Here is a 20,578-nt window from a genome sequence, read left to right as displayed (position 1 = left end):
TTTACTCAAGAGAAGCACAGAACAGTTTATAATGCATATAGTACATACAAACGTTCCAACTACTTGTTTAGGTGGATCTAAAAACACAACAGATAGAGTTGTGGTATTTGCATGAGAACTGACACGGACAAACACATTTCATGGCTGAAGATGACCTCCACATGACCAAAGGGACTGGGATAGTGAAGTGTTCGTTTATCGTTATTAAAAAGAAAACTACCTGTAAGGCTTTGAGGCCAGTTAGCACCTTTTTGTATCAAGCTGAGGTGGATTAAGTAGAAAGAAACCAAAAGTAGCCTGCTTTGTTAGGAACAGCTTCAGTACATAATATGTGACCAAGGCAAAAAGTCAGAAAACAAAGAGAGCTCTCCTCCTTTTCAACAGAAACATTATCTCACATTATCTTTTAAGTATTTAATAACAGGTCTAGCAGTGCAACATCGAGTTAAAAATAATTTTTTTTTTATGGGAAATGGCTCTCTGCAAGGCACCAAGCTCTGCTTGCGGTGCCAACTGATGTGCCATAATCTTCATAAACATTCATATGACCCAGCCAAAAAGGCACTGTGCATTAATAATGCCAGCAGACTCACAAACCATTTCAAAGTCTCCACAACGCTGTCACCTCCCAATTTTCATTAGAAGCTTTGAGTCAACAGAAATTAAACATGAACCACTCCCCTGCCCTAAATTCATCCCTGCAGGCATGGCATTCTGGTTTTGCCCTCTTTATACTGTAGTCTGCTCATGCAAGAAACCAAGCTATATAAGGAATTGTTAGTGTAGAGCACAGCTAGTGGCTCTGAACTATTAGAGCCAAGGGTTTTAGAGCTGGGGAGTCTGTTTACACTGAAAGCCTTTTTATTTTTTAAGAGGCTCCACTTGCTAAACACGACTGACGCTTTAATGTATAATCCAACACTAATATTGGCTGTGGGGAGAGGTTGGGGGAAGTGAAAAGAATGTTTGTGTGAACACATGCAGGTGTGAGTTGTGCTCATGTCCTTATTCGGGTGAGTACCCATACATTTTGTGAATGTGTTTATTGTGCAATGATGAAAGCATGATCTTGTATTAAAATGAGATTTGGACTCTTGAATTAGTAAGAGTAAAAGGGTTAATAAAGAGCAATCAGACACAGAGAGCGACGCTGTGACATAGTGCAAGATAAAGTACAAGGGAAAACTGTACTATACATCCCAATGAAAGAAACAACACTTTTAATTTGAACTGCACTCTAAGTCTAAAAATTTAAGTATGAGTACTGTCCAGCAAATTCTCTCCTAGGCTCACCATACTCTCGGTGTCAACCGTGACAACTTCCTCTGGCTCTGACTGACAGTGCACGACAGTATTTTTACGTAGGCAGATAACTAAACAGTCCCATATGTGCCTTTATGGCAGTTAAGCAATGGCAATCAGGACTGATACTGAGCGGAGAACGTCAGGCTATTGCTACTGTGATGCAAACTGTTTTATGGCATCCCAGCAGCACTACTGCAGTTTGAAGCCACGTGTTAAGCTCTTCTTGCATAATAATGTCTCCACAGGCAACGTTGATTTACAAGCTGCTATTATGATCCCACTATGGACAACTTCCATGCATAAAGTTTGGGAAATGATCACTCTGAGACCAAAACCGAGCATCTGAGAACCGAGATTTTCATGACATGAACCTTGGACAACACACACACACATACACAATGGGCTTTTGATCTTCAGCTCATGCTAGGACTATCAGATCTCTATGAGAAGGAAACATGCCAAGATCAACAGAACCTCAACAGAAGATTTTACATGATATTAGCCCTGAAGCCACATATGCCATTATTGTATACTTCTGGAAACATGCAGGTCAAGTGAAGGTTTAAAAGACAATTACACGCTAACTTATAACAACCAAGACAGCGATGGAAGAAAACTGTCAGATAGATGCAAGATACAATTGTTAAAACTGCTTCTGTTTTTGTGGTGAACAACACAAAATTCTGTGCAGATAACCAGAAAGGAACACTGTGCCCATTGATATTCACCAGACTTTCTTTTAGATGTGTCCACTTCTTAGCCATGTACCTCAATTGGTTGTTCGTCCAGACTAAGTGGGCTGGGAGGCCACAGGATGGCTGGCTGACTGTTTGCAATGGTCCATGGAGCATGACTTCAGGCCAAGACCCTGTTCCCATAACAACAAAAACCGAGAGCTCACCGTGACCTTTACGAGGGCCTGGAAAGTTGGGCAGTTAAGATAAAAAGAAAAGCAGTTGGTCTGCAAGGAAAGAATTTGCAATATTTTCTCTATGATATGATGAACTTATATGATACATTTTAGTACTATATGAAAGACTGCTAATTATAAATAATTTGCTGTGGGGTTTATGAACCAAAACAATTGGACCACCATCTGAAAAATATCTGGCAGCATCAACAAAAGACAAAAAACAAGTCAATTCCAGACTAACCCAACATAATCCAGCCACTCCGTCTCCATGGTAAAAGGGATTATGTCATGATTCAAACATCTTGAGGCTTGGGAAGGCTGTGACAAGTGACTGAGCGGATATAATACTTGCAGAAGAAGACAAAGAGACAAATGAGGTAGGGAGTGGAGAGTTACCCTGTAGTACATTAGACATGATGTCATTATTGTGCATCTTGGAGCCAGGGCAGAAAAAGCATCAGTGCTGATCCAAGAGCTGAGGACTTGCATCACATTTAGATGGTATCAGACTCTATATTTAAATATGATTCTGCAAGAAGACAGGAAAGGACTCGGACATGTGCTGGATACAGTTTCCTTAACAAGACTTTTTTGTTTTTTTTAGTATCACAAGACAGAGCACTCTTGCTATAGTATAAATCTTTATTTTCTACATCCATGTTCCTCCTCTCAGCCCCCGCCCCCCCACTCTCCATACGGTAGGCCCACTGTGGAACTCACAGGGCAAGCAGCTGGCTCTACATCAGACACATCCCAGGACAAAAGGGAAACTCCAGATTGTCGTGGTGAGGGCAGCCACCCGTGGCAGTGCTCAGTGGGATTCCGGTTGTTTATGGTTGGCACTAATTACAGATTGTCAGACCCACCAAGCTCTACACTTGGTATAAAGAAAACACCGAACTGGTCTCGACAGAAAAACAGACTGACCATTAAAACTGTCTCCACTTGGAGCAAGTCAGATAAAACATGGAGTGGTATAAACTCAGTAGGGAGGCTTAAAGACATCACTCAGGACCAAACTCGTGCTCCCTGGAGAAGTCTATTAACTTGTGCATGGCCATAATGTTGCAGTTTTATTGCTACCCTTAGGCGTGATGTTGTCTGCATATGGAGTATCTATGTATAAACAGAATGGAATCCACACTACAGGCTGTTCTAAAGCTAATTAAGATCATTTTCTTCCAAGCTCCTTGTCTCACATTTCGATCATTACAGTGGCAGCAAAAGAGTTGCGCTGTGCTTTGTAACAGAGTTTTTTTGCAGGAAACCCCAGTGCAATATGTCTTAGATCTGTGAAAGACCCATTTCAGAGGTGCAGTCAATAATGGGATTCAAAAACTCCAGCCACTTAGCAGTTTAGCAGAACTCATAGTGGAGGTCCCTGCAGCGCTGGCATCACCTCACACAGCCAATAACAATTTTGTAATATTTACATTCAACAGGTAAAATAAACACTAATATTGAGAAGCAGCTCACTATGCAAAGGTGGATGTAAATTTTGTATTTTGACACTTGTATTACATGTAATTCTCTACTGCTTTTATGTTCATCGTTTTTTTTAATTATTATTTTATTTTTTACAACACCAAAACACCATTTTGACAACTGTGGGTGTATAATTTTTATTCACCACAAAGCTTTGAGTGACAAGTTAATAGCCCATCACACACAGGAGGTGGGCATGTATGTGAATTGTAGATAGCACAGACATGCACACATGAAGGGACACAACACATGGAATCACTATGACAGCCAAAACCTGTGGATGAGAAGAGGCAGTTTGATGGATGCCTGTTTGAACTGAATAAAAGAAGTACATCACGTGTCAATCGAGGAAATTCAGCATGCAGACCCTTTGAAATGTGCAATGCACAGGAATGCTGAAATAAACACAGAAGCCCGCTGCTTCGAAATTAAACGCTTTAGTATGTTTGACCTTCCTTTCAGCTTTGGGCAGAGTGGAGCCCCTTGTACTTACATAATGACAACTACCTACCATTTTATTTTGGCTGAATGCTAATCACGACATCCTTAAAAAACTGGTTCTTTTCTTGAGAAACTCACCAGATGGTGACTAAGAAACAACAGAGAACAAATTTAATGTTTTGTCATATAGAACCATACATACACGCATGTGAGACACAGTCGCTCACCTCATTTTATGTTCAGTATATTTGCTCTATTTGTTATTAGTATGCCCTTTGCTGTACAAAACTGTGAAAAGAAAGTCAAACTAATTGACATGCATGTCCTCCTTTCTGTCATGCTCTCACACCAAGCCTAATTCTTGCTTATACAGTATAAGGAAATGAACATGTCTTGATTGACTGACTGTGATTTAACAGGACTCATGAGATAGCTTTTAAATAAAAGGAGAGAACTGGTACTGTATATACTGTATCGAGCATGTGGATCCAAATGGTTGACTGAATAATGGGTCTTTCAGACACATTGCAATTTGAGCTGTTGGCTTCAACGCAGTCACAAAGCAAGTGTGCCGAGTGGTGTGCTGGGCACCATGTGCCGCTTTGCTCAAAGCAGCAAGAAGCAGCAGTGCTAATAGAAATAACGGGCTTCAGACAGCAGTGGTGCCATTGTTATGTTGTGTCTGAAAGCACCTAATGCTGCTGCACAAGGGACAGACCTAAATAATTAGCAAACTAACTTAGGTTGAACCATTATTTTTATATATCTGTGACACTTAAATTGAATTATAATAAGTTAATAGTTTTTAATTGAAAAATCTATTGTCCAAGGACTTATGCCTTTCAACTTTATGAAACCATGCATTACATGACACACTGACCTGTTTATACAACAATAAAATGATCCCTAGCTAAATGAATCTTGTCCAAATGGGTTTCTTAACTTACACTTAACCATAAATATTAAATAAACAAGCCAGCTGAAAACAGCAGTTCACAAGGACCCTGAGTCTCTTTAAGTGCTCTGGAACATCTTAAGTCACAATTTTTTTTATTCCACAACAACTGAGCTCCTTTCACATTTTCAATGGCACATTAAACAGAAATGATAGCACACGAGGGGACCCCTCACAGTGTAAGAAATTGGATCTTCCTCCCTATTTCAGTTCTCTCTCGGGTTCTTTTTCCATCCTACCTTACTTTTTCCGACATGAAAAGAAAAAAAGCAAAACATGGAAAGAGTTTCCTCTGATCTTTGCAGAGTCCCTGTCACGTGTTGGTGCAGGTGTTCTACTCCAGCACTCGCCCAGAGGGAAGAAGATGTGCCCGCACAGGGGAAAGAATACAGGCCAGAATAAACACATGTATATATATTCTCCATTTGCATCTTGTCTTCTTCAGCAAAGCAAACTCACTATCAACATTTTTACTGTACTTTAATGTGCATTACCAGTACCAGAAGGGAGAAACCAATTCTCATGTTTAAACATCACATTTTCTCTTTGATCTTGCAATGAGCTGTCCCAGAATTGAGCCCAGACGTATAAAATTAACTGAATACTGGCGCTTGTTGTGCTCCAGTCCCGTTTGCCAGAGTCTTGCTCATTGGCCAGTTTGTGCACAGCCACTGTTCCTGTCAGTCAACAGTCCCTTGGATCACGGCGCTTCCAACTCCTCCTCTTCTTCTTCCTCCCATGGCCCAGATCTGGCTGAATGCCAATATCTAGGCAAGACACCCACCTGCCATCATAATGATACACTCATGCACAAGGAAGTTTAACAAGCAAGCAGTCAGTTCAAACACCAAATGCACAAACTTGCTTTTTCGGTCAGAATAAGGACTTCTGTTCCTTTTTTCACCAGCAGGCTACATGCTCTCTTTCAGACCATTCTCAGACGGAGACGTCACTCTTGTCTCACCCCCTGCAAATGACCATCCGGGAGCCCCTGTCAGCCAGTCAGTCTGATATAGCTGTGGTATGGGCCCGGGTGTGGGCCACGGCCTGAAGGAATGGGAGTGTGTGTACTGTTGTTGTTCTGATCTTTATGTCATCTAAATCCTGTCACACACCAAATAGCAACCACTTACACGACGGGTGGGGTGGGCGGGCGGGGAGAGTCACCGTGCACTAATATTGTTAATGAGATAACAACATGGATGGGCTGTGTGGCTGAGTGTGTGCGTGAGGCAGCAACGAACAGGAGGGTCTAGAGTTGAACAGGTAATCTGAGATGTGTCCTCACTCAGCTGGGTGACATGGAAATGAGGTGAGTCTGCAAATTTAATTTGAGCGATACCAACAGGATTACTTGCAGAAAAGAGTCTTACTGTGTCAGGCAAGGTCAGGCAGCCGATGTTGTTTGTGTACAAGTCGTGAGGTGTGAATGCATTTTCACAGTGAATGTTGCATAAAGGCAAAAGTGACAAATACTGTAAGGTCTAACTGTTCTGCGTTTGCCTGTAAATTTTTTGCTATGGCTGCCCAGCCTTTACTTTTCTCTCAGTTTATACTCAATGTTTTCTACAAACAGACTTTTTTTCACAGGCAGGCTGCAGTTGGTACATTTAGGGAAGCCAAAGCTGATTTAGCGACTCATTTTTGCATTTTTCTTTTTACATTGACTGTTTTATCTGTCTGAGAGAATGACGCCACTCGCAATGGAATAACTAGTGGACAGTTGAACGTGCTCCCTCATGTAAATGTACCAGTTTTCATGCAACCTTTCCTGCTAAGTACAGGCCAACATGGGCTGTTATTTTAAGCTTGTAAATGCAAAGTCATTCGGCACCAGGTTGGATTTGATTGTTTCGGTTTGTGATGTTCATCATGTTTGTGATGATGTGATCTCCTCCTTGAACCGCCACCTTAACGTGGTGGAGGGGTTTGAGTACCTGAGTGATCCTAGGGGCTATGTTGTCGGGGGCTTAAGCCCCTGGTAGGGTCTCCCAAGGCAAACAGGTTCTAGGTGACAGGTCAGACAAAGAGCGGTTCAGAAGCCCCAGATGAAAGAAAAAACAGCAAGGACGTGTACGTCGCCCGGATTGGCGTTACCGGGGCCTCACCCTGGAGCCAGGCCTGGGGTTGGGGCTCGCAGGCGAGCGTCTGGTGGCCGGGTCTCCGCCCACGGGACCCGGTCGGGTACAGCCCGAAGAAGCGACGTGGGCCCGCTCTCTCGTAGGCCCACCACCCGCGAGAGGGTTCAGAAGGGGCCGGTGCAATGTGGTTTGGGCGGCAGCTGTGGACGGGGATCCCGGCGACCCAAACCCCGGACAAAAACTCTAGCTATGGGGACATGGAATGTCACCTCACTGGGGGGGAAAGAGCCCGAGCTTGTGCAGGAAATTGAGCGGTACCGGCTAGAGATAGTCGGGCTCACTTCCACGCACAGCCTGGGCTCTGGAACCCAACTCCTGGAGAAAGGCTGGACTCTCTTCTACTCTGGAGTTGCCCATGGTGTGAGGCGGCGAGCTGGTGTGGGCTTGCTCATAGCCCCCCAGCTTAGCCGCCATGTGTTGGAGTTCTCCCCGGTGAACGAGAGAGTCGTTTCCCTACGCCTTTAGGTTGGGGATAGGTCTCTCACTGTTGTTTCGGCCTATGGGCCAAACAGCAGTGCAGAGTACCCGGCTTTCTTGGAGTCCCTGGGAAGGGTACTGGAATGTGCTCCGACCGGGGACGCCATAGTTCTACTGGGGGACTTCAATGCCCACGTGGGAGACGACAGTGATACCTGGAGGGGCGTGATTGGGAGGAACGGCCTCCCTGATCTGAATCCGAGTGGTGTTCTGTTGTTGGACTTCTGTGCTAGTCACAGTTTGTCCATAACGAACACTATGTTCAAGCATAAGGATGTCCATCGGTGCACATGGCACCAGGACACCCTGGGCCGGAGGTCAATGATCGACTTTGTGGTTGTGTCATCTGGCCTTCGGCCATATGTCTTGGACACTCGGGTGAAGAGAGGGGCTGAGCTGTCCACCGATCACCACCTGGTGGTGAGTTGGATCCGCTGGTGGAGGAGGAAGCCGGACAGACTTGGCAGACCCAAACGTGTTGTGAGGGTCTGCTGGGAACGTCTGGCGGAACCCTCCGTCAGAGGGGTTTTCAACTCACACCTCCGGGAGAACTTTGACCAGATTCCGAGGGAGGCTGGGGACATTGAGTCCGAGTGGACCATGTTTTCCACCTCCATTGTGGAAGCTGCTGCTCGGAGCTGTGGCCGTAAGGTCTCTGGTGCCTGTCGTGGCGGCAATCCCCGAACCCGGTGGTGGACACCGGAAGTAAGGGATGCCGTCAGGCTGAAGAAGGAGTCCTATCGAGCATGGTTGGCTTGTGGGACTCCTGAGGCAGCTGACGGGTATCGGAGGGCCAAGCGTGCGACAGCCCGAGCGGTTGCGGAAGCAAAAACTCGGGTCTGGGAAGAGTTTGGGGAGGCCATGGAGGAGGACTATTGGTCGGCCTCGAGGAAATTCTGGCAAACCATCCGGCGCCTCAGGAGGGGGAAGCAGTGCCCTGCTAATACTGTTTACAGTGGAAGTGGGGAGCTGCTGACTTCGACTGGGGATATTGTCGGAAGGTGGAAGGAATACTTCGAGGACCTCCTCAATCCTGCTGACGTGTCTTCCGTTATGGAAGCAGAGGCTGAGGACCTTGAGGCGGGTCCATACATTGCCCAAGCTGAAGTCACTGAGGTAGTTGGGAAGCTCCTCGGTGGCAGAGCTCCGGGTGTGGATGAGATTCGTCCTGGGTACCTTAAGGCTCTGGATGTTGTGGGGCTGTCTTGGCTGACACGACTCTGCAACATCGCATGGCAGTCAGGGACAGTGCCCTTGGACTGGCAGACTGGGGTGGTGGTCCCTCTTTTTAAGAAGGGGGACCGGAGGGTGTGCTCCAATTACAGAGGGATCACACTCCTCAGCCTCCCCGGGAAAGTCTATGCCAGGGTACTGGAGAGGAGAATCCGGCCGATAGTCGAACCTCGGATCCAAGAGGAACAATGCGGTTTTCGTCCTGGTCGTGGAACACTGGACCAGCTCTATACCCTCCGCAGGGTGCTTGAGGGTTCATGGGAGTTTGCCCAACCGGTCCACATGTGTTTTGTGGACTTGGAGAAGGCATTCGACCGTGTTCCCCGTGGCATCCTGTGGGAGGTGCTCTGGGAGTATCGGGTCCGGGGTCCTTTGCTAAGGGCTGTGCGGTCTCTGTACTCTCGGAGCAGGAGCTTGGTCCGCATTGCCGGCAGTAAGTCGGACCTGTTCCCAGTGCATACTGGCCTCCGGCAGGGCTGCCCTTTGTCACCGGTCCTGTTCATTATTTTTATGGACAGGATTTCTAGGCGCAGCCAGGGGCCGGAGGGTGTCTGGTTTGGGAACCACAGGATTTCATCTCTGCTTTTTGCGGATGATGTTGTCCTGTTGGCTTCTTCAGGCCAGGACCTTCAGCGTGCGCTGGGGAGGTTCGCAGCCGAGTGCGAAGCAGCTGGGATGAGAATCAGCACCTCTAAATCCGAGGCCATGGTTCTCGACCGGAAAAAGGTGGTCTGTCCCCTTCAGGTTGGAGGAGAGTTCCTGCCTCAAGTGGAGGAGTTTAAGTATCTCGGGGTCTTGTTCACGAGTGAGGGAAGATGGGAGCGTGAGATTGACAGGCGGATTGGTGCAGCGACAGCAGTAATGGGGTCGTTGTACCGGCCCGTCGTGGTGAAGAGAGAGCTGAGCCGCAAGGTGAAGCTCTCAATTTACCAGTCAATCTACGTTCCTACCCTCACCTATGGTCATGAACTTTGGGTCATGACCGAAAGAACGAGATCTCGGATACAAGCGGCTGAAATGAGCTTTCTCCGCAGGGTGGCGGGGCGCTCCCTTAGAGATAGGGTGAGGAGCTCTGTCACCCGGGAGGAGCTCGGAGTAGAGCCGCTGCTCCTCCACATCGAAAGGAGCCAGTTGAGGTGGCTCGGGCATTTGTTCCGAATGCCCCCTGGACGCCTTCCCGGGGAGGTGTTCCGGGCATGCCCCACCGGGAGGAGGCCCCGAGGAAGACCCAGGACACGCTGGAGGGACTATGTCACTCAGCTGGCCTGGGAACGCCTTGGGGTCCACCCGGAAGAGCTGGAGGAAGTGTCTGGGGAGAGGGAAGTCTGGGTATCCCTGCTCAAGCTGCTGCCCCCGCGACCCGGTCCCGGATAAAGCGGAAGAAGATGGATGGATGGTTTGTGATGTGATCAACGACAAGCCTCCTCACATGTGGTTCACCAGCTGTTGAGCTGGACTGAAAATGGAATCACGTGTGAAAAAATCCAAAATGCAACTTAGGCAACTTTATAAAACATGTTGCTGACAAAGAAAGTTAAAAGAGCAGACACATACAGTGAGAGAGAAGCACAAAGAGGTGGAGCATGGTAAGCCAGTGAGTGAGTGTGTGTGTGTGTGTGTGTGTGTGTGTGTGTGCAGTGAGAGACCACAGGTGGACACAGAGCATAAGGGGAAACGCAAGGTGAGCAGATTAAAGTAGTAGTGGAGAATTCCTTCAGATATTTTCAACAGACACACCCCTCCGGCAATACACCCACCGTCCATTTGCAAGTTTTGCTTTTAAGCACCACACATCTAGCAAAGCCGCCTCTCCGTGATCACTGCTCCTCATGAGTTAAAGAAGACAACCAATGCACAACAGTAGTCTTCTGTTCAGTGAACAGACAAAGGAAAACTTCCTGTCAGCCTGCGATGGCTTTTGGTGACCTAATTACTGCACTGTCTCAATTCAAAGAAAGGACTACTATTTCTGATAAAAATTTAAGAGTGCCAACATTGTCTTACAGTATACATGAAGTTAAATTTGGGGTCATATGTCATTACATTTTGCTTGGTCTATGTGTTGTGGTAATAAAACTGTGATCAGATAGCAGCCACACGACACTGGGAGCATTTACTTTGTCAACTACTGTGGTTCAAGACAACCCTTAACAAGACGTTCCTGATAGGTCAAATGCACAGAGGTATTAAAGTCGTCCCCGTCTATCACTGAATTAGGACAAGATTAGAAACTATAAAAAAGACAAGTGGACTTATTGTAAGAAGAGATAAGAAGCAGAGGGTTTCACATTCCAAATCTCACATTTGGATGGGAATGAGTGAGTCACGATGACCTAGTTTAGAATTGAGAACAGTGGAGGAAGGTTTCATACACTTGCAGTGTCAGGAAGAGCCCTTAATAAGCGTGGATTTGCAGAGAGGCACCACACCCACCACCTCCATCCATCTCATCTGTAATTTATGAGACTTCGATATTCCAGTGAGCTTTGTAAAAATGCTAATCAAGGAACATAATGAATATTTAGACCATATAGAATACTCCACACAAATAAAGGAAACTGCAGATTCAAGCTCCAATAAAACAGTTTATAAAATATTACCTAGCTGTGTCACTGAGGGCTGTGTTTCATATACAGCAAACAACATACTTCTACTACCCAACTCCAAAAACCCACCATACTTCATCCCAAAGAGCTTCAGATTAATGTACAAGATAGTATTGAGGCATGTAAGTGGCCCCCATCCTTGTAATCTCCAATAGCAGACAGAGCTCAGGTTCACCATGGCAAACAAGTCCAACAGCAGCAAGGTATGTCTGAGAGACTTCGCACAACACGTAGCATGTTATTTTAAGATGCAGGCTGAGTCCAGGAGAGTTTGTGAGGTCAAAACTTGGCCAAAAACAAGTACCCCATGTGTGCTCTCAACACATCTGAATAAGCCAAAATTGTTTTGGCCTCACCATACGCACAACCAATCAGAGGCCTTGTCCTAACTCACACAAATGCCTGTGAAGACAGATCACCACAGATCGCACAAGGGAGGATTATCTTTCCATATATGGAGTTCAATACAGTATCAGGGCAGTTCATGGGATTTTTTTTTAAAGATTTACACTGCTTGAAACTCTAATCCAAAATTCAACACAGAAACAAGTACACCGCACACAGTTAAAATATTCACAATAAAAGCATACCCAAGATGTTGGAGAGAAAATCATTTCTCTTTGGACGGGCTTGTCAGGACAGTTTCTGTTTCCCTGTTTGGTGACATTTCCAGTGTAATTTAGTCTTCGATAGTCAGGCTATCATTCAAGGAAAATGCCTGAGAGCAGTGGCCACACAGTCCGACTGGTGCAGACACTCTCCGAGATCAAAAGTCTTACTGTAGAAACACTCCTGATGCAGAGGATATTTTCCACCTGCTCCACAGACACATGATGACAGGACTGGAAATGTTAAATGCAAGTGAGCTCAAATGCATGTGACTGCATGTCACTTTATTCGCAGGGCCGACGCTGAATTTTATTTGTATTTCTTAGTTATTTGCTTTACCCCATTCACACCCAGATTTAATCACCAGAAATGCAGAAGAACTGTGGTGTCAAGCCTGAAGGCATTTTGCTCCTAAATGAAATTGGAAGCTGGATTCAGCTGGATTTTGATCTCCCACCACATATTGTTAGGTCTTTATTGGCCATCTCTCATTCCAGCCTCAGGCTGTAAGCTGTGTTAGTTCTCAGACTGAGGGAGGTTTTAGAAGCTCGGATTGCAAAACTCTAAGAAAGAATGTTTTATTCAGTCACAGTTTCTACATTTTATGGTAATAAAAAAGTACAGATTAATCTCCTGAGAACTCGCTGTTCAAGATTTACAGTAATATTACTTCAAGTCAATAGCACTAAATGGTAGAAAAATTAGGCCACATTATCAAAATTATTGCGTGACATATTTCTTGTTGTTGCTTTGAGACTTTGAGATCAAGTCTCCACAAATCAATGAAAACAATGCCTGAGGAACCGTGGTGCTGTCACATAAGAATTTTGTTTTAGGTTTTAGTGCCAAGTTGATTTTATACTCTAGATGGGGAGAAGTCTGGCTAACTTTTGCTAAGTTGCACAACTAAGTAAGCATAAGTCCTGCTGCCAATTTATGCCAGTCATTGTCACAATTTTCTACTGTTTCGCACAAGGAAAAACATTTCACTGAACATTTTACATGATAATGAGATGAAGATTTGTTGGGCTGTAACTATGTTTTCTATGGCTACATGTAGTTTAGTCTTCAAGATTTATAACAATAACTGTAACACTCTCTCAGAAGGAGATCTGAGGATTTTAGAAAAGTATCAGTCTCGAAGTGGTCCACAATCTACACTTCAGGCAAATTGCAGGAAAGCTTAAAGCTTAAGCTTAAATACAGAACATTTTGAATATTAAAATAAAAGCAAACTATATCAACAAACTACTTGGTGGAGTAACGACATCCAGAACAAAGAATGACATCACCCTGCCAGTTTGCGTTTAGAAATCTGAGCTTCCCTGGTTTTTGTGTTGATAGCCTGGATGGCCCCGTGGGCATGTTAGTGAGTCTAAAAGTCTAAAAGTAAGAATCAACGCAGAAAACACTCAAAACTGAGCAAAATTCATATAAGATTAAACAGAGTCCAAAAAATAATGTGTATAAGAGCCATCTGAGCCACTCCCATTGCTGCCTTCACTCGAGATAAATTTGTGCAAGTGCATTTTATTCGGATATATTCATCATCATTATTTTCATTATTATTTGTATATATTCAACATCATTTTATTGTGATTTGGCAACAAGTCACAACAAAAATTATCTCATGACACTTTCCAAATACAGAGCAGGTCTAGACCATACTCTCAAATATACAGAGGTCCAGCATTCTCCAATGGGTAAGCACTTGGCGACAGTAGTGAGGAAAACCTGCCTACTGTTTTTTTTTGTGTGTGTGTGTGTGTGTGTGTTTGTGTGTGTGTGTGTGTCTGTGTCTGTGTGTGCGTGTGTCTGTGTGTGTGTGTGTGTGTGTGTGTGTGTGTGTCAAGCCCTTTGAATCTCTTGAGTACTACTGAGGGGGCTACTGCCACAATATCACTCATTATTCCCAGTGCACTGCTGTATTAGTAAGTGGAAGCCTGAGAAACAACAGAACACATCAAACCTGGAATGCAACACAGCACAAACAGACTCTTGAGGGAATCTCCAGATGAAGATTTTGGTTTCAGGGTCAGAGAGTCTACCTGAGGCCAGAGTGCATGAACAACCGCATGCAAAGAACACAAATGTGTCCAGGCTTTAATCATTAATGCTGTTATGAGAGGTTTGAATAAAATGAGAGAGCTGATTTTGCCTATGGCCAAGGACCACAGCGTTCCATCAGAAATATTCAATCTAAACCCATCTAAGTGCTGTTAGAACCAGGATTGAGGATGGTCTCCAAAGCCCTTGAAGTGGCTAAGACAGATGTACCACATCAGGTCATTTGACAAAAAATGGTGGAGCACTTGCAGTATATTCGGTCATCGTCTGTAAGGCTCAACTGATGGCCAAAAGTAACAGCCAATGTAATGCCTGACATGACTCACATCAATCACACTGCAGTGTTTTTTACAAGCGGGGACGCAGGTGAGAGGTCTGGAAGAATCAACAATGAAAAGGTCTTACATCACCACTGGCTCACCCTTTGTTTTATGGACCTGATGATGATGGTGGTGGTGGTGGTGGGAGTAGTCTATCCCACACCCACTGTTCAGTTCAAAAGGAGAATCTCTGACACCATTAAATCACTGAATCCAACATCTTTAGCCCATCAAGTTGTTTTGAGGTATGCTGAATAGCTGAACTCTGCCTGGTCTGTGACAAGGAGACACTTTGAATTCACACGCATTGGTGAAAGGACAAAGTTTGATTCGGGATGCGCAGCAGCATAGAGCTTTTAGCCAGAGTTAAGTCATGAAGGTGATCATGTAAGATCTAAGAGTCCTCATATGTGTGCAAAGCAAAACTGCTGTGGTGGAGAGGCTTATCACAATACTGCATTCTAACTCATTAATGAAAAACTACAATAACTGCTTTTGGACTGCACTTATCATAAATAGCTTTTGATTAATTTTACAGCGTTCATATGCACATATACTATCTTGTAAACCTCAAGTTAGCTAATAGCTCATTACACTTGCATTCTCAAGGTCAACACCTCAGCTAATAGCTTATCAGTGAAGCTACACATCATTGAGTTTCACAGATAATCACAAATGTTTACAAACTCAACACTCCTTAAAAGGTCAAACATTTTAAACTGTTTGAAATTCATCAGCTCTATTGAAACGGTGACTCATTGGCGTGGAAACAGAAAACTAAGACAATACTGCACATTTTAGAGGCGCTAGTATTTGCAAATCATTTTCTGATGATCAATAATTCATTTTTGATTCATTAGACCACATACAAGTAAATCCCAAAGATAAAACATAAAAAAATATTCATATTTAATGCATCACTGTACATTGCAATTTCGCTGTTTATATGGAAACATGCATACTACAGGAACAAATCTGTAAAACTTATTAAAGCTGCATTAATGCATGTTTAACCACCTGTACTCAAAACAACAACAACACACCAGGTTGCTGGTGCGACACTGGTGATTGTCTCTCTTTCTCTCTCACACAAATCAAATACACTGACAGGAGTAGATGCCTTCTGGTTTGATATAAGATCACAGAGTCACAGTCACCTTTATTATCCAACACCTTGCAACAAGTCACAGATCGAAGACTGATACAAAAATGACTCATAACACTGATGACGCTCGGTCGGCCTGGTAGAACACTGATATCATGCAATGTGCAATCAAGCAAGAGGACTGATAAGACTGCATAATCAGTCGTTAAACCCTCAAAAAATGTTTGGTTTCATGAAGAAATGTAACTCGATTACTGGATAATGTTTCTCATTCATAAAAACTGGATTTCAACACATTGTGAAACTGAAAAATGTTTCATCAGTCATCTGGGTGACTTCTGGAGTGCAGAGGATTACTTTAATTTGCTCTGACATCTTCCCACCTGAATGACTCAGATAACACTGCACTGACTTTTGGTAGATGCAATGTTATTGCCTGATAGCTGCAAAATGTACTCAGCATAAGCCACGACCCGGAGCTGCCAAAACGAATTATATGAAGACCAGACACCCAAAACAAAACACAACTGGGCTCCAGCTCTGCCTTGATTGCAGGCAGGGCGTTAGTTTTTTTTACATATGGCTTCCAGCACAAAGTGCACTTTATCAGGCCCCACTGACCTTATAAAACCTGAAGTGTTTTATTCAAGGGGCAGCTGCACAGCCACATCTGTGATGGTGTGTAATGAGAACAATGCCGTCTATCACAAAGACTGTGACATTTGGACAGAGTGAAGTGGGACTGAACTTTGTTAACCTGAAGACCTCAATTTGGGAGATGAAAAAGTTATGCTGGTGTGCTGTGCTGAACTTCAGACACTGATCCTAATCACTAACCACTTTAATTATACATTTTTAATAGGCCAATCACTGGGCAGTGTGTGTGTGTGTGTGTGTTTGCTCCTTAACCTCTGGGTCACACCTGTTACCTAGCTCAAGTCCTGGCTCAGGGCAAGGGGGAAAGGTCAGGGGTCATGGTGTCACATGACATTTCCTTCACATATCTGTTTCAGAGCCTGCACATTGTGCTTGTTGTGCACATATTGTTTATGTCACTGGGTTCATACTGGCCAACAAACGAAATGCTTTTAATCCCAGGTTAAGTATGTGTCATTTGGCCTTACTGTGTGATACCAGTAAAAAAAAAAAACAAAGAGATAATATTAATAATAATAAAAGCATAACTGTGATCATGTTAGGATGTGAAGTGCATCATTGTGCTGAATGTTCCCTTATTTCTGGAACACATTTTCTTCTAGTAATTAAAACAAAAACAGTAAAGCTTTTTGCAATTTAATTTAGAAGAACAATGCATGATTTCACAAATCTGAAGTGGCCTAGAGTGTGCAATTCTGTGTTTTCATCCTAAAATACTATTATGCCTCAAGATGCTCACTGGAAATCTATGAGCTGACAGATATAAAGTAAAACAGTATATGTTCAGTGCTTTCAGATTTACTGCAAAATGATGTTTAAGCATGCAGCACTTGCTTATAAAGTTTAATAGAGTATTTTATCTTTTGTTTGTTTTACAGAGGCAAACCAGCACAGGGTTTATTATTCTTGACTGCTTTTACTGACATACATGTAGATGGACATGTACTTTCGGTTTTCAGTTTGACTGATTTTGGATCTGGTAACAAAGGCGGGATTTGAGACCTACACTTCAGCCAGCCAACAGGAGACAATCAAGATGTTTTGGCTTCACATTTTGCACAAGTATCAAGGCATACATGCTCATACAGTCAATGGTTTCGCCCATACATGACACTTAAATTTCCTCCCTAAACAATTACTGCAACCTTTTTGCTAAACAAATACTAATTAACCTCAGCTCAGGTGAATTCCTGGGCGACTGATTTTTCTGGCAAACAGAAGCAACTTTCGTTCCAGCTCACAGAGAAGGGACAGATTTTGCATGTTTCACTGCACTACCATTTCACAATATGCCCCGAGGCCAGTGAGTCATCAGTGACATTCCTTTACAACACAAAAAGAGCCTACTGTGACTGAAAAGGTAATTTATGTCACATTTATGTCATCTCATCTAATAGTGTGGATCAATACCACAGCTGAACGTCTGTCAGAAAGTGTTCTTATCGTTTAGGCGTACATCCCACAACTGTCAGGCTTTATCTGTCAATGTGGATCACAGACCCTCTTGCAATCCTGTGAAATGAAAGATTGAGATCACCACGAAACAATATCTTCCTGTTGTTCCCCCGCGAGGAATGTCAGGTATGCTCACAATTCAGAAACGTAGGAAATAATTCAAAAAATATTTATCCCACACACTCTGGGGGCAGGCATCCGCAGAGCCCTTATCAGAGGGCAAATCTGAAATCTCTGCAAATCCACCTCCCCATCTGCTTTAAACAGGTGACTAAGTAACAATGCCAGACGCCTTTGTTGACATCGTCAATGCACGAGTGCTAATCAAAACAAGCACAAGAAGCAAGTAAAAACAAGAACTGATGGTCCCACGTGAACGCACAAAGAACATCTCATTTATCAAGAAAAAGCACAGTGCCTGCCTGAGCCTTACTGCAGCAACGCACTTCACTTTTCACCAGCCTGAACTTTTGACACTGAAACTGAAGAGTGTTTCACTTTCACAAACAGAATTCCTCAGATAAACAGAAGGGTTCAGTACTAATTATTGCAAAAAAAATTAAAGTTATTTAGAGTTTCAGCAGAAATGCAAATGTGGAGTGTGCTATTTGGGTTTTTGGCCTCATGCAAATGATTTGTCATGGATAAAATATAGGTGATGAGTGTTTTGCAAAAAAGATTTCATACATCAGTCAGTCTAATGTTAGGAACCACAAGTCGAAGACAGGTCCTTGATGGAAAAGGAATAAAAGACATGACAATCCCCTACACCTGTTTACACACAGGGTGGAGAAAATTCCAGGAATACACTCACTTTACAGCTTTAAATAAAGACTCAATTCACAATAACGCCAATCAAATAGTATAATCATCAGGACAGGAATTTATCCATTTAATTATTCATAGCAGATCAATATAACTCTAAGGGGCACAGCATGTAGGTGTTACATCAAAGACTGCAACTTGCTGACAGTGTGCTGAAAGAATCTGTTTTATTGTTGTCGTACAGGCCAATAACTTCGTACAGCAGTAGGCTAAACGTCTGTTCCGCAGGTAGGAGGGTAACAATGCTGCTAACAGTAAAACGTCCTCGTCATCCAACTCATCCCTTAACGTCTCGGGTGGTGAGTTTAGCCTCAAATAAAATCATCTCCCACTGCTTCTTCCAATGCGACCGCTGGTGGTCCATGCCGGACCCCTGTTTTGGTCCCATTTCGTAAACACTGAGACGCTGTCTTTTGCTGTGGGCTCGTTTCCAAACCAGGCGTACACTAAACTAACTTTTGGGCAAAACCAAACAAAAACCCAAGCAGCATCACATTTCTGAACAAACCCGAGCTGCTCCCCGGTATGTTAGCCGTCACTCAAGTTGTGACAGCAGCGGCTAGTTAGGGCGCAACGTTACCGAGAAGTCAGCACGCAGTCGGTAATTAGCCCTCATTCAGGTCGCCGGAACGAAACAAACGGCTAACAAACTTCTCCGACGCCTCCGCATCACCGGACGCGAACTGCACACGTTTTACATTTAGCGCCAACGTAACTCACACAACCGTTAGCCTGTTGGTAAAGACACGACATTCTCCGTGTGTACAAACTGGAACTTAGCAAGGAACCTGACGAGACTTGTGGCTGAGACACTTTCAATTTAGGGAAAAAAGGAGCCCTTAGCTAACTTTTCCATACCTTTCGGGCGCCGAAAATCCCCCCGTCGACTCAACCACTTCTCGGCAGCAGTAAATCCCGGCTTTGACAAGGTCGTCCTCGGCACGAATAACTAAAAACCCGAGTGTGTGTGGCTCAACTCTCGCCAGAGCCAGTGATTTTTCGCACTCAGCTCCTCACTGCGTGGCTCCGGTAACAGCCGCTGCAGTTTTTTCCACAAACCCGGCGCGGGAGCGAGTGCACTGGGATACTGGGCAGGCCGGGAGAGCGGCGTGAACGCGCAATTTACGAGACAGGAAAAAAAAGGAAAAAAGCCTGCACAGTTCAACCTGTTTCTGTGTTGTGTTTCAGGTAAAACACTATACTATTTCATCACGTTATGAGACAAGGGTTTTCAATTTCCTCTCCTGCAGCTATTCGAATTAAAAAAAACAAACATTAACTGGTCGATTACAGTGTTGCAATGTGACTAAGTACATTTACTTGTGCATTACAAAATATCATCATATATGAGTGAAAAATAGGCAACTGACAGATACCTCTACTGCAACTACTTCTACCTGACACAACAGGATTTGCAGGATTTTCATTCGTAGTTGAGTATTTTCACAGGGTTGCTTCTTTTATTTAAGTGGGATTAAGGATCTACTTCGTCCTCCACTGTCTGATTACAATCAGTTAATGCGCAGACTCAGAAGGAGCCAGAAAGTGGAGACTGACTTAACTGTGTCGCACTGATTCACAAAATCATAATATCTGTTTATTCATGGCAAATATCTCCTAAAACAAAGGTTCAATTAATGCGATCAAGGCTTCACCAATTCGTCATCAATATGTGTGTAAGTCAATAAGAAGAATATTAATATTCTCTTTAATGTTTGATTAACATGCTTTAACCATCTAATTATACCGGGAAATGATTGTGATCTGCACATGTAAGACCGCGTGTCGTAATATATTACAAATGGTTACAGGGACTCTGACATTTGTCATCACACTGTCCGAAAAGCCTCATTCACTGATGACAAAAAAAAAATTTGTTTGGAAAAGACAGCTGACATCAGGAGGAAGCAGACAGCTCTTCATCACAAAGTGATCACAGTGACTGTGAGTATGTTACGGTTATTGAAAAGCGTTGAGTGCAGAG

At 43.8% G+C, this 20,578-nt stretch overlaps 1 protein-coding gene across 2 annotated transcripts in view; it reads right to left on the bottom strand.

Moving 5' to 3' along the window:
• Positions 1-19,654, bottom strand: part of peak1 (pseudopodium-enriched atypical kinase 1) — a 94,954-nt gene extending 75,300 nt beyond the window's left edge. For both annotated transcript variants that reach the window (XM_046392965.1, XM_046392966.1), the window contains exon 1: positions 19,453-19,654. The gene's annotated coding sequence lies outside the window, so the exon portion shown is untranslated. The remainder of the gene's footprint in view (positions 1-19,452) is intronic.
• Positions 19,655-20,578: the final 924 nt, after the last annotated feature.

The sequence above is a fragment of the Scatophagus argus genome, chromosome 7, assembly GCF_020382885.2.
Source record: "Scatophagus argus isolate fScaArg1 chromosome 7, fScaArg1.pri, whole genome shotgun sequence".
NCBI lineage: Eukaryota > Metazoa > Chordata > Actinopteri > Scatophagidae > Scatophagus > Scatophagus argus.
Note: the sequence above shows the minus strand (reverse complement) of the source record. Positions and strands in the feature narration are given on the sequence as shown.